Source organism: Mya arenaria, chromosome 3 (genome assembly GCF_026914265.1).
Source record: "Mya arenaria isolate MELC-2E11 chromosome 3, ASM2691426v1".
NCBI classification, from domain to species: domain Eukaryota; kingdom Metazoa; phylum Mollusca; class Bivalvia; order Myida; family Myidae; genus Mya; species Mya arenaria.
In genome coordinates this window covers 26,361,182-26,376,628 of record NC_069124.1, presented here as the reverse complement: position 1 = coordinate 26,376,628, position 15,447 = coordinate 26,361,182, and the positions used below count along the sequence as shown (strand labels likewise).

The window sequence follows — 15,447 nt, the reverse complement described above, 5'->3', positions numbered from 1 at the left end:
AAGGAATATGAGGAAACGCTTAGCACAGGGGGGAGGGGGGATTTCTGCTCTGCAGAAGAAGATCAGCTCAGAGTTGAACCTTTGGCAAAATATAGTTATACGGTTTGCTATCATTGGTGAATCTGGATCAGGCAAGTCCTCCTTTATAAATGCGATGCTTGGACTAAGTGGCGACGATCCTACAGCGGCTGTAATGAATGCACGATAGATTGCAAAGAATTTCAACACCAACGAAAGAAGACATTATCGTTTACTGACCTTCCTGGTGTAGGAACCCCCAAATTTCCGAAAGAATCTTACCTGGAAGCTGTGCAGTTTGAACGTTTCGACTTCTTCATATTGATTACACAGTGTCGGTTTAAGGAAAATGACCTTTGGCTGGTTAACGAGATTGAAAAACGTAAAAAGCATTTTTATTTCGTTAGAACCAAAATAGACGTTGACATAAGCTCAGACAAGTACGGGAAAATAAACAATTTTAGGATCACGTAGTCAAGTACGCCTATATGTATACGACAAATATACAAATTGTCTCCTTAATGCCGTAAAATATATAAGGTCTCCTTACAATGACCGTATATATTGTATGGCATTAAGGAGACAATTTGTATATTTTTTGTTTTATACTTTATTGCTTTTTTGTTAATAATTTAGTATTGAAATGATCATTTATTATGTGTGCAAGCTTTAGGCTTCTTAAATTAATTAACAAAATATATACGTTATTTGCGGTCGCCTTAATAATTTGTAAGTCATGATGTTGCAGGTTTTAAGGGGACAGGTATATATGTCGAAGGGTTTATGGAGACCAGGGTATGTATTATATTATTTTTGAGGCATTAAGGGGACCATCCATATTTTATGGCATTAGAGGGACAAATTATATATATCTTTCTTTGACACTGAAAGCTCCTGTAACTTTAAGAGACAACTTGGGAATGGTAATTTTTCATGATTGTGTGTAATGAATCCCGAAACAATGACCAGTCGAAACTGGAGGGCTGCAAATTTCATAGGATATTCATCGGAAATCTTTAACCGACCAGCTCGTTCATTAAATGCAAGTTAGCTTCAGTCACTTGGTCTGTGTACCGTTTGGTAAACAAAATGTATAATGGTCAGGGGCGGGTCAAGGAATTGACGTTAGAGGGGGCGTAGCTTAGGGCCGTTTGCATGAGGATTTGGGGTTACTCAATCAAGAAAATTTTAACAATTTGTAGTCGGAAATGATGCATTATGTGCGTATTTTATTATTTTCTTCTCCTATATTGACAAATGTCGGCATAGTGATAAACATTAAATAGAGAAAAATACTTCTTCAAGTACCCTATTGGCAAACAAATGTGCCACATGTTACACTATACTGGAAGTTTAGGTGTAAATATAAGCCAATAGTTTCTTCTTTCCTAGAGCATCAGGTTTCCAAATGGTCAACTTTTAATAATCTACACCCTTTTAGTGTGCGAGTTTTTTGCATTTCTTAAATAAAAGTATATGGAAGTATAATTCTATAAAATGATTGCATTATTTCCGAATCTATTACCTAAACATACAAAAAAGCGAACTTATCTCCTATATTGACATTAAAAGTAAACTTGGACGATTTAAGAGGGGGCGCACGCCGACTGCCCCCCCCCCCCCCTCTCATCCGCTTGTGAATGGTGGCTTAATATTATTTGATAAATTATGGTTAAAAATAACTTTCAGTTGAATTACATAGAAACTATAAATGCTAAATACAAGTTGTGTGCTTGTTAAAAAAATAAAAGTTTCCTCTGCATTCGAATTTGTCTGTTAACGCTTGAAACAGTTAGCTCATGATTAAAGAACATTGTTCATTGGGTTACATGTTTTAATTGTGACCCATGGATATAAATGATTTCAAAGTGGGGGTCAAATGTTGGCATAGTGATAAACATTAAATAGAGAAGAAATACTTCCTCAAGTACCCTAGTGGCATCAAAAACAATATGGGTCATCTACTTGTCAATGTCAACAAACTACCAAGTTTGAGGACACTATACCTGACCATTCATCAGTTATTGATTGGACATGTTTTTGTATACAGGCAGAAATGGTTATTTGAAAGTAACAAAGGGCCATAACTCTACTATACATAACTATATAGATTTGACGGCATTTGACATGCATCATTCCCATTCCTGTATATTACCTTATGGAAAGTGATATATGACCCACCAGTATTAAGATATGGCTTCTGGTGGAAATTTTCCTTAAAGAAATAGCTATTATTAAGTTCCAAATGGCCATAAATCTGCTATACATTAGTGGAATGTAAAAGCTCTTAACACATCATTTCCCTTATCAAGTATACATTCATTCAAAGTTTCAACATTTTTTTACTATCAAGTACCAAAAAATGGCTTGGGACAAAAGTGTTACAGACGTCGAACAGGGGGAAGGAGGGGCGGACAGACATCACTGAAAGAATATCCATCTGCCTTTGGTGGCGATTAAAGAACTGATATAAAATTACAATGTATTGTTAAAATAAATTCAAACTTTCCAGGCAGTAACTTTTTATTCTTATAGTGAAATTGTATTTGTACAGTTCACTCTTGTATTAAGTTATAATGCTGTTTCATGTTACATGTTACATTGTACTTTGTTTATAAACATTAAGTAAAACTAAGGGTTATGGAAGATACTGGTGTCTCTGTTCATACTATGCTATCCTATGCCTGTCCATGCCAGTAGAAAACCTATTTTGGTTTTAGAAGATAATAAACACCGGAATTTATTTAGAAATATTTACTGAACAGCCAAAAAACAAACATTCACAAACTTTGACACAATGTTATAATTAAGCACTCATGTTACCAAATATCTTAAAATAATTATTATATTGAATGATGTTTGTGTTTATGACAAGGTTTTTGTATTATTATGGCCTAAGGCTCCAATATTCTAGATCTGGGTGCAACAATATCTCATCAATGCAAAAAAAATCTCCATTTAATGAATTGTTGACTGATTTATGTATTGTCTCTTTGAAACTCGATCTCAATTTGTATGGAAAATTCACTATAACTGTAGCAACAATGCAGCATGTAGTTAACAGAATGGTGGAAAATTACACACAGATTTTAAAGCTACATTAGCTTTTGATGAATACAACATGTATGACATAATGTTGTGGTTACTGTGCAAATATCCAAAACTTCCTGTCAGTTTTATACTTGCATGTGTATTTACCTACAAAGTGACACACTAATTCTGGAAAGACCAAAGTTGTGTTATCATTATATGATTATATAGATTCTGAGACAAAAAATAAAAAAAAGTCAAAACTGCCAATTTGTGAGAGTGCAGCTTTAATGTTCACTTTAATATCCATGGCATTATATCACAGTGTGTGCACAGTGGTCAGTCAAACAAATAGGTAGCTGTTGTGCTATTTATTTCACACTTGTTAATCAAGGCATCAGACTAAATTTATATGAATAATAAAGTTACTTTATTTGCATATTATAGCTTGCTAGGTACAGATCAAACTGACTCCAGATTTTTCTTATCTAATGTGAATAATAATGTATAAAAAGTTCTTCCACAGTATGTATCTTTTAAATATTTATAATTAATTATTGTCTTGAAAATGATTAGGCCTAAAAAAAAATTGTTTGGTTAGGGTTACATCCTTAAAAAAAATAGGTAGGGTAGGTAGGCTTTTTATTTTTTTTTATTTTTTTTTTATTAGGTTTTGTATAAGAATATAATTTTCATCATTGGAGAATGGTGTTAAAGCTATCTTCTGTACAAGCATTTAAGGTTTAAACTTAATATTAAAAAGCAATTAAAAAAAAAGAAATATTTTTTTTTTTTTTTTTTTTTTAGTTTTTCATTTTTTTTTTTAAACTGACTATAAAAACGGTAGGGTCGGCGCCTATTCCGTAGGTAGGGTCGGGTAACCCGAACCAAATGTATTTTTTTTTTAGGCCTTACTTGTTTGCATCTTGAAATATTTACGAATCTTTCCCACGTCTAACAAATATTGGACTGATCCATATCATAAATATGTCAAATACATCTTCACTTCATGCGAACTTATATTTAAAGTTCAAAGACAGTATCTTGAAAACTTTAGTCTAAGTATTTTGGTTTGCGGCACAAATTTTTTGCACTTTTGCACAGACCACCTGCCAAACCGACAGACTTGATGACTTTCTTTATGGTATCATATCGTGGTGACACTCCAATCACTTCAGTGTATCGTCATTGCTGCTTTTTTCTTCTGTGCTTTCTAACGAAAGTGTTTTGTTTTCATTAAAAAGTTTTGCTCTTGTTTTTCAATACTGCTTTATTCTGTTTAATCCCTGCAGGGAGTGGGTCTTGTCCATATCCAGAAAATCATCGATCCGTTCTTTACCTTAAAATACAAAAATGAATTTAAACAAGAAAGGCATCACTAATGTCATAATTCCTTAAAATGATTTACATTAACTGTTCTATTCTATTAAGATTATATGTGAACGGCTAACTATAATGATCAAGAATCCTGTTATACTACTTACAGGATTATCATACTTCTAAAAACCCAAGGATATTTCATGGATATGAAACAGTAAAATATCATTTTATTACACTGATAAATCTCGATACATCACTGGTAGTCTTACACTGGGGGAACATAATAAAGCCATTTAACCATACAAACAAGACGATGTTCTCTTGAAGGTACAATAGTAGTAACATGCAAATAGTTATTATCTCACAAAAAGTACATCAAGACCAGTTCATTTACCAGTAGAATCTGACAGTTAAAAATGGTTCTGAGTTTAAAGAGCATAATTTCCATTTTATTGTTTATTAGTTTAAACATTATATATGTAACAACAATTGTGAAGAAAGGAGTTATCATTATATAAGATTATATAATATGGCAGTGGGTGATAATGTTAAGTGATAGTTGAAAATATTGTCCTGGAATTGTTACTATATGTTGAATAGATGTCAGGTATAATAATTTTAATAATCTCCAACTGTGCCCATAAAATTCTGTTAGCAATCAAAAATGCAAACGAGACAAGTTTATTTACCTGTTATTGAACGAACTGTTACTTGGCAGGACTGTCCTCCTCAGCAATGTAAGGAATGGCAACGACTGGCTGGCACTCTGTAAAATGACAATTAAAACATCCTGTCCAATTAAAACTGACCCATTCTAAACAATCCATCAACAAAATATATAACTGAGCAGCGCCATTTGGAAATGTGTCTTGGGAAGTTGATATCATTCCATGTAATGATGTCATAAAGATGAGCAGAAGACATTACTTACTATTAAGTAAAAGTTCTTACTTTAACAGAAAAAAAATATTTTTTTGAGAAAACTAATCAAAGTGATCTCTTTTATGTCATGTTTCTAATATTAGTCTTGTACACATCTATTTTACATGTATTAATAATAAACAGGAATTTTCTGTTCATAAAGTCTGCAAACAACATATGAAAATAAATGAGGAGTTGTGTACACACTAATCCCTCCTTATATCCCTGTACTGTGTAACTCAAGAAAACCAATCCATAATTCTAGTAAATCTCTAGAATTACCTTACTTTTCTCGATGTACAAAAATGAATGAGGAGTTGCAAACAAGCAGGGCCATAAAACTTTTGCTATTTAAAACTGTACCGCAACAGCAATTTAAAGACAGTGATACTCATTGATGGAATAGGCCCTCAGACAGCTACATTTTCTGAGAAATGGAGATCAGACTAAATTCTCCAGAGATAATTTATAGATTTACTTGAAATAAAGAACATGTTACAGTGTTTGTGTTAAACTTGTTACTTATCCCTGATTAGGTCCCTTCACACCATTTAAAATGTGATTTTGAGAGCTTTATGATAGAAAAAACTTTGGATTTTCACTAAATAAATCATGCATTTCCAAATTTGAATCATGAAAAAAATGCAAAAGTTATGAAAACTGAACTATGTTTATCTTAAATTGTAGATATATAATCATTACCTTCAAAATGGTGATAAAATAAAAACAAATATACCTAATAAAACACTGTTGACTATCTCATTTGTATCCCCCCTTCTTACATACTTAATCTGCTCTTACCCAAGTAAAGAATGAAAGGTCCACAATTAGGCCTCTTATAAACCATGAGAATCCTGTTTACTTATCTGTTTTTAAATCAACCAAAAAGCTTTCTACACATAATGGTTCCTTAATTTGTATCTAGTCTCCAAAGGTGTCACAGCTGTGATTTCATTGAAAGACTTGAGGTACGTTATTTAAAAAATGACGAAAGCAAAGCTTAAACGCAGGAAGTCTGGCCGGATATACCAGCCTGGAAATAAATACGCAAAAGCTCACCGTGCTGCTGAGGAGTCTTATTTAATTCCCGGCCCCAGTTCAGCTGGAGATGTTAATTCCACACAGCTGGAAAACAGGCCCGGTGCACCCAAGCTACGCCTTCGGCAGTATCTGCAAGAGGAGGGTGAAAATCTGGGAAAACGCATTTATAATCAATTTAAGAAAATTCTTATCCGTCATATGATAAGTAATGAACATGTATGTGGCTTATAGAACATCTGAACTAAAGTTTTATGAAAGAGACAAGGTTCGGATCTGGGATTTTGATGCTGAAATTGTGAGTTTAGTTCAAATCAAGTACTAACTTAAAACGAGTACATAGATATCTTGAAGCCCAGATTTATCACTTACCTGAAGTTTGTAGGGTTGCAATAAAGAGCTTTGCTGTTAACTGCAGGGACTGTCTCCAGGAGTCTTTGGTCAGTTAGGTGGCTTAGGTGACTGGTGATACCACTCGGCATTTCCACACGCAACACAGTGTATCTGAAAATGACAGAGAATGGCCATGCACTTATGAAAGCTATGCTAGAAATATGCCTTGGTACACAGGCAGTTATGAGTGAATCAGATGACATTTCCACACAGACATTGTGAGGCCTCCAATACAGCAGTTTTGTCATCAATGACGAAACATGTATATCTGTCATGAAGCTGTGCTGGTTCTGTGGCATCAAAACCACTGCAACTGGGCAATTCACTAGAAATATATTTTTAGAAAAACGAAACAACTATTACTGGGCAGCCTTTGTCACCCAGTGAACACTAAGAGCATCTAGTTACTTTGAAGTAGCCTCAATAAGATCTTAAATTAACAAAAAGTGTATCAGAAAGCTTTAAAATACTGAACAAAGCGTAACCTTGAGGCGGGCTGCGAGCAAATATTTTCAAGGGCAGAAATCTCGCAGAAGTTTGTAAAAGATTATGCCAAGCTCTAGCTTGATGATTTACGGTAGGCCAAATTTCAAAGTGTTACTCAGTAACATGGCGGCATAAATTTAATCAAACATCAATAAAGTAACACGGGGAATATGAAATGGCTTCAAAGATGCACTCTTACTCCCAAATAAGATTTCAAGGCCTAGATCGGTAGCCCTGGACTACTGGTCTGTGATTGACAGGACATTAGGATAGCGGGAGTCTAAAGCTATAAAATTACACTGACCAGGGCAACTGAGGGCAATTTATAACATCAGTATGGTCAGACTGTTTTCATGAGGTTTTCCACAGATTTCAAACAAAAGTGAAAATTCCAGATTTTACTCAGATTTATACAGCAGCTAGCTATCAACTACAACTTGAATATATTGACATGATCATAACTTCCAGGCTTTGTACACCAACATACATTTAACATTTCACCTGATGAGTGTAATTACCCCACAGCTATTTTCTCTATTTCACAATATGATACTATCATAATTTTGTTATTATCATATTAATTTAGTAACCACAACAAAACATGTTCATATGTTTTTTATTTATTTTATTTTATAATATTCCTAGGTCTGGGTCACCTTATTCAAGTGAAGTCAACATTTTCATTTAATAATATTGAGGTAATCATGTAATAACGACTTTACAAAGAAAGAACATTGTTATATTTATATTAAGGTAAACCTGTATAAGTAATTTTATGCATGCTCATGACCGCAATCTTTAAGTAAATAATTTTTTAGACCATATGAACCAAAGAAAATGTAAAAAACTTTAACGAAAAGACGGTATCTAAGAAAATGAAAAAAAAATCATCTGGAGCTCAAAAAATATTGCAACAAGCAAATTCGTTGAATTGATATCCCCCGCCTGATTAGTCAAGATTCATGATTTGGAAATGAAAAGAAGGTGGAATACTCCTATATTAACATGCAATATGGCTGGAGAGAAATGGACCATTATGAACGTTGGATATAAGTTTGAGCTTGTTTGGAATTATTTGAAGTAAAAGTTTTGTATATAGAGTAACATTTGTAATAGTTTCCATGAATTTGAATGATTTCAAAGTGAAAGTTCAGATAAGTCTGAAGTGATAACAATAAATAGTGGAAAATGACATTTTAAGGTACTGTTGATCATGTCCACTGTGTGTTATTTTCAAGCTTATCGAGTTTCACTGCTACCAAGTGGTGGTCAGTGTATGGTAGGGGTTTGTTGACTGTGTGGAGATTTTGAATTGGGCTAATAAGGAGGTCTAGTGTATCTCCAAGGCTGTGGGCTAAGGACCTGTAATGTACTGCTTGAAGCCATTATCTTGTAGGAAGCAGTTGAACACTTCAGTGTTTCCAGTTTGATTAAAATCTCCAAGCAATGCTCAGGCATTCGAACATGTAAGCTTGAAGAAATGCAGAAGGTGATGGAAGAACCTAAACTGAAACTCAAGGATCCTATCAACATCCGCAGGCTCGCTATGGAAGATGCTGTGACCACTGTACACCGATGCTATGGCTCCATTGTGATGTACCTCCAATCCAATGACGGGAAGAACACTGTGGGTGACTGTATTGCCAATGGACTACTGAAAGACATGCTGCACTACAAATTTCATGCCTTTACAGCAATGCTCAGCGACATTCTTCAGACAATTGGCACACTCTCCAAGAAACTTCAAGCAGATGACCTGAACTTGAGTCAGCTTGCCCCCGAGGTTGAAAGTACTCTAAGGACACTCGAGGGACTGAAAGATGTTAATGGTGAAAAAAATGAAGGAGTTCTCAGACAATGTTGTAATGAATGGTAGTAGAGCATTTTATAAGGGCATTCCTCTTGACACATGCAAACGAAAGTAAACAGGTAGAAAAACTCCGAGTGGACTATATAGACAATGTGACCAAGTGCATGACAGAAAGGTTAGGAAAACAGCCTCCTGTGCTTAAGGCATTCCAGTTGTATGAGCATCTGAGCAATGAAACTCTGAGTAATGTGGACACAGACAAACTTTTTTGTATTCTGTCAGACAAGTACAATGTCAGTAAGGACACACTCAATTTGGAGTACTCTGGTGTACAAAAGCTATTGTCTGGATCATACAAAAGTCTCAGCTATGGGGATATGTGCAAAATGATGCATTTAAATTTCCCTGAAAACTACCCAGAGACAAGTAAACTGTTGCGAATCTCCCTGTGCATTCCTGTGAGCAGTGTGCCATGTGAAAGGGGGTTTAGTCTCCAAAATAACATTAAAGTAAAAGGCCGAACATCTCTCACTCCAGACGCTCTAAAAATCCTCATGCGACTCACCAAGGGACCCAGTGTTGAGGGATTTCCTTACGACAAAGCTGTTCAACACTGGAAGGCTGTGAAGAAACCTAGGCTTGGCAGCCTGTATGCTGCTGCGAAGGCAAACTGTTAATACATTACAATGTATCATGTGGCATATATCTTGAGTGTTGTTTGCTCATTTACATTTAATTCAGTGATAAAAAAGAAAAATGACATTAAAGTGATGTAAAATGACTGTATATGCTTTGTCAATTGTGGTAGTAATAGTGCTGATTCTTATGTTACCGGTATTTAAATGAAATATTGTTATATTTAGAAATGTACAAGTAAATATATGTATTTTATTTATCTAGTGATTTTGCATAATTTTGTGACATACTTGGCCAAATGACTGTAGCTTCTTTGTTAAGTGCTGATGCCATGTTATGATATTCATGTCCTATGTGTTTAATGATTTTCATATATCTGAGTATGCATAAAATATTTCTGTTAATAAATGAAAATTGAAATTTAGATGGTGTTCATTTGCTGTTCAAAACTATGTAATGAATAAAACAAAGTAACGATTACACTAACGTAACTAAGTATACTGATACTGACAGTCTAATGAAACCCAGCGCATTCGAATTTAAACTTCCTAAAAAATAAGTCAGACTTCCAAATTTCAATGTCAGGAAGTTCAGACTTCCACTTTTCAAAACTTAATGGAACCCCTGAAGCAAGACTAGATTCTGGAGATTTCTAACTTGTATCTGTAAACATTGGAAAAATCTTTGAACTGGGAAATTTGGTGGCTTGTAAACAACAACGATGTTAAATGTTTGTAGATGAGAATGAAAGGCTATTCCGAGAATTTCAATATCTCTGTCTTCAAAGTACAGATTGTTATAAACAAGATGTTGTCGAACAAATATGCCAAGTCCATGATTTCTGTGGTCAAGGATCATATCATAACCAGGGATTAATATCTGTCTGGGAGAAGTTTTCATTTTTGTCTCTGTTAAGCACAGGACATCCATCTGTTTAATAGTTGGATCATGTATCAGGTCACAAGCATGCTTCCTCAGTGACCTTTAAATTTAAGTGATTAAGTTTTATAAATATTTGACCATGTATAATGCCTCTAGTATGTTCCAAAGATTTTTCTAAGATTTGACCTACTGACCTAGTTTTTGACCCCATGTGACCCACTTTTTAAAGTGGTCCATATTTCATCAAGGTTTACATCATGACTAATTTTGAACATAAATTGATCAATCATTACCATGATATGGTTCCGGACAAGATTTTTCAAAGATTTGATCTAGTGACCTAATTTTCGATCATATGTGACCCAGTTTTATTTACGACCAAGAGTTCATCAAGGAAAACATTCTGATAAAGTTTCATGAATATTTGACCATGTATAATGCCTCTAGTATGTTCCAAAGATTTTTCTAAGATTTGACCTAGTGACCAAGTTTTTGACCTCATGTGACCCACTTTTAAAAATAGGTCGAGATATGATCAAGGGGAACATTCTGACCAAGTTTGAACATTTTCTGATCAATGCCTACCAAGATATGATACCGGACGGACTGAAGGACGGACGGACGGAAGGACAGAAAGACGGACGGACAACGCCAAAACAATATCCCCTTCCCAAAATCTTCGATTTGGCGGGGGATAATAACATGGTACCCACAATTGTCTGAAAAAGCAGCCAAAGTACATAACCACTTGTACTTTGCCATAGACAATTGCAGAAACAACCCTGACGAATTACGTGCTATAATAGACAACTGTATACCTCATTTTCAAAATATTCATGAAAGTTGTCCTGCAGAGTCACAATGCAAAACACCGAACTTTGTTCCAGACTATATTGTGTAACGAGATCCAGTGGCTGTAAGACTTTTGCAGAATTTCCTCCATAGTCTCACTGCTGCAGACTATGCACTTATAATCTAAAGAAACATGTTAAAAGTTTCAACAACAGTGTTTTAATTTACTTGGACAAACGAATACACTATAAAAATTCAAGCTACCAAACCAGGATTGATCTAGCAACGCTTAGCTTGAACGAGCATATTGATGGACCATACACGTCCCAGTCCAATCGACAAAATGTTCAGCATAATCGTAGAAACCTTGGGAAACATATAAGAACAAAACGTACAAATTTGTAAATGACATCTGGTCTCTCCTTGTAAGTGTGAAAGGAGACGGAAAGATCATACAAGGAGCAAATGACCAAAATGTAGATAATGCTGATCATTATGATGAGGAAATATAAAATATTTTGTACCTACTTATGATAACAACGATATCGCAATGATTAATATTTATAAGTATAATATTTATACTATTTTTCTCGAACATATCATGTATAATGAACAGCCAATTGTGTGTGCATAATTATTACAGTCTCAATAACCTCCGTTATACTACAACCAGTGATATACGTAGCTGTACCTTACAGCTGTATGTATTATACCCTGTACAATGTTTGAATACAATGTGTAAAATTAAAATACCTTCTTTTTCATTTTGAAAAGGTATTAACTAGATTTCAACACATTGTATAACTGTATCAAATTTAATTTGTATTATTGGTATGCATCCTTTCACATTTATCATTTTATTTTATTTAATCTACATAGCCTTGCATTATAATATAAAAAGCTATAAACATACTCTAAACTATTTGGGTTCATATATTTCTTCTCTTTACCCAAGCACAAAAATTCCAGACTGACCCGTGCTGCTAATAATGATTATGACCAGCAAACTGCTTTTCAATGACCCATTACCCAGCTTGTGTTAATTCCTCCTGTCAATCACAGACCAGTTCTCCAGGACAACCGATCTAGGTCTTTAACACAATTAATAATATTGTTTTAATATTCCAAAGAAGGTGAAGAAATGTCAAAAACAATGGTTCTTATGAAGGATACTTTTTAATTGGAAAGAAATGAGCATAAAACACGGTATATCTACCTTATGAGACTATAGAAGACCACTGTAAATCTTCTAACTGTAAATCTTTTAGCATTCATCAATCATTTAATATTTTTGCGCTTTTTGCTATTAAATACACAGTATAATCTTGTTATCAGTGATTAATATTTTCCATAAATGCGTTATAAAGTAAGTAGTTAAAGGTTTATTAGTCAAAATGTATGTTTGTTTTACATATTTATTCATTCATTTTGTATAAGAGTGTCACTTTTAACTCTCTCACATTCATTGCAGAATGTCTGATGATGGTCCTGTATGCCAACCAGGACGGAGAATATGCTAAGCATGCACACACTCACACACCTTTACAGCCCAACAGTCATTCAGTCTCACACTTATTCACTTACACAAACTCACACTTAATCAATCAATCAATCAATCAATCAATCAATCAATCAATCAGTCAATTAATCAATCAATGCACACCCACCTGGAAAGGTATGACATCCTTTGGAAGAGATGAATCTTGCAGTCCGGTAGACGGTTGCTGACTTAACTTTATTGTCCCAAGCAGCAACTGCAATTAGAAAAATATGTTGATGTTCGCACTAAAACAAAGCCTAGTATTGAGTACAATTATGGCTTGGATAACATATCTAAATCCCGGAGATCAGCGAAACACATTGCATTGTGTGTCCGAGGGGGGGGGGGGTCCCAAGGATATCTTGACGCAACTTTCCATAGCCGCCTTGCGTTTTTGTTCACAAAGCGGGAACACACAGTTCATTCTTCAATAGAAATATAATCCCGATATTGGTAAATCTGGGACAAATCTGACTGGTTGTGTACATGTATAATGGTATTCGTGACCCATAATATATTAATGTGAAAATAACAACTCTTATGACAAATTTAATCCAGTTCAGGTCACTGTCGGATAAAAATTGAACAACTTTGTCATTATTATTCAACATCAATGCATATTATTGCAGTATAACATTTCACCCGTTGTTAAATGGTGGAGAGTTGTAGCGTTACAGGGATACATAACAACTGTCAAAATAATAGAAAGAGTATCCCTGATCGCTCATTATTGTAGCTACCTGGGGACATCCTAGGTTAGGCCCACTCACCGTTTTCGACGCAGAAACAATCCCACCGCATTCACTCGGCACTGCCGGTCCACCTGGAAGATAAAAACATGGCCCAATTCCCCTGCTAACCCCCCATAACCCACACCTGGGGGCAGTGGTTACAACTGACTGGTGCATAACTGTGGCAGAATAAGGGGTGGGAAATATTTTATTGTTTCATTTATTATCAAATATGAGAATTTAACACACATGCAAAAAGCCACAATACGAATGGGTGATAGTGTTCGTTCTGTTCTGCAATTCATCGGTGATGAGAATGACTAATGACTAATGACAGTGACAAACAAAATGTAAGGCATTTGTATCCTTTGGTCTTTTATTTATTAAAATCTGAGATGTTAAGGGTGCAAATGCCTATTTAGATTGGAACATACCAAATTATAAAAAGCGACGATGTAGTGGTAGACCAAATTTGCTAGAAATCAATCGAGTTTCTCCAAAATACAAGCCAAAATTGGACCCCAAAATTATACCGGATGTTGATACTAGTGATTTAGTTTCGGATGAACAAAATCCGGATAACTCATTTGCTTTTCATCCAAAGGGTGGACGATTTATACTACTGTCCAAAAGTCATGATAATAAACAATAAAACGTTGAATATGTATTTTGAAAGACTTACCATTCTCTTTCCGTAAGAGATGTACGCCATACTGCATTACTGCACGGAGATACCCAAAAATTTGTTGTTGTTGTTGTTGTTTGTCGAATTATGGCGTCGTCGTCGCCTATGGTCTCGATGTACTTTATCGAATATTTTGGCCGATATCATCTATGTGCTTTATTCCATGTACTTGTACTCTTGTTACTTTTTTTTTTGGACACATCGAATTTTGGAAAGTTGTGTGTTTTTTTTAAAAAGGACAATTTTTTTTTTTATCAAATTAAATATTTAAAGCCTGTTTGTTTCTGACAGATATAAGCTTAATGAATCCATCAGTTCTTCTTTCGCACTTTTCGTTATTTCTTCTGTTTCACCCGCTAGTAACCCCAACGTAATTGCTGCATTGGGTATACAATGTCTGTATTGGATTTGCAAAGTTCTTTCTTCCAGTCCTCTTCTAGCTTCATCATACTTTTTACAGTGGAATAAGAAGTGTTCTACAGTTTCAGGAACTTGGCAGACACTGCAGCAGTTGTCTGTTTGGTCTGGTGTCTGTTTTGCCCAGTGATCTTTGAGCCGGGTGTGACCACTTAGGAGTTGGTTTATTTGGCTGAAACTTTTTCTTTTCTTTTCACCAACGCAGTTTCTTACTCCGGGTGTGACAAAGATGTCATGTATGGCGGAAGACCTCTCAGAGTTAAGGTATTGTGCTAACCATTTTTCATTAATGGCTTTTCTTTTCATCATTTGCATGACTTCACTGGCATCTTTCTTTTCATCATTGAATTCTGCTTCATCAAATTCTGCTGCCTTCTTAGCCCCTTCTTTTTGCCTGCTCGTCAGCCAGCTCATTTCCCTCTATGTTTTTATGGCCAGGTATCCAGTGCACATGGAGTGTATTACCATTGTCCTCTAAACTTGTTACAGATGTTTTAATGTTAAAAACGGTTTCAATTTTATTCTTGGGAATCTCTCTTGAAAATGCTGTTGATATTGCTCCCTGGCAGTCTGTGAATATGTGAATGTTTTTCCTTTTGGTGTTGTAGCTGTTAGGAAGTCCAGTGAAAGTTCAATACCCGCCATTTCGCCAGAAAAGTTATTGCCAAGATTTGACACGCCCTTATTTAACAAAACTGGATTTGTCTTGTATTCTTCAAGATAGATGGCAGCACCCGCACCGGTAGGG

General features: G+C 35.0%; 1 long non-coding RNA gene across 4 annotated transcripts; it reads right to left on the bottom strand.

The window, feature by feature from the left end:
• Window positions 1–2,732: 2,732 nt before the first annotated feature.
• On the bottom strand, window positions 2,733–14,362 carry LOC128227866 (uncharacterized). Of its 4 annotated transcripts, XR_008259864.1 has the most exons (7): window positions 14,280–14,362; window positions 13,637–13,689; window positions 12,994–13,080; window positions 6,700–6,831; window positions 6,349–6,459; window positions 5,058–5,134; window positions 2,733–4,387 (listed from the first exon to the last, which is right to left on the bottom strand). It is a non-coding gene; the product is annotated as an uncharacterized LOC128227866 (long non-coding RNA). The 4 variants fall into 4 exon arrangements; XR_008259863.1 differs by having other exon boundaries at window positions 13,637–14,349; XR_008259865.1 differs by lacking the exon at window positions 13,637–13,689 and having other exon boundaries at window positions 14,280–14,349.
• Between the last annotated feature and the right edge of the window lie 1,085 nt (window positions 14,363–15,447).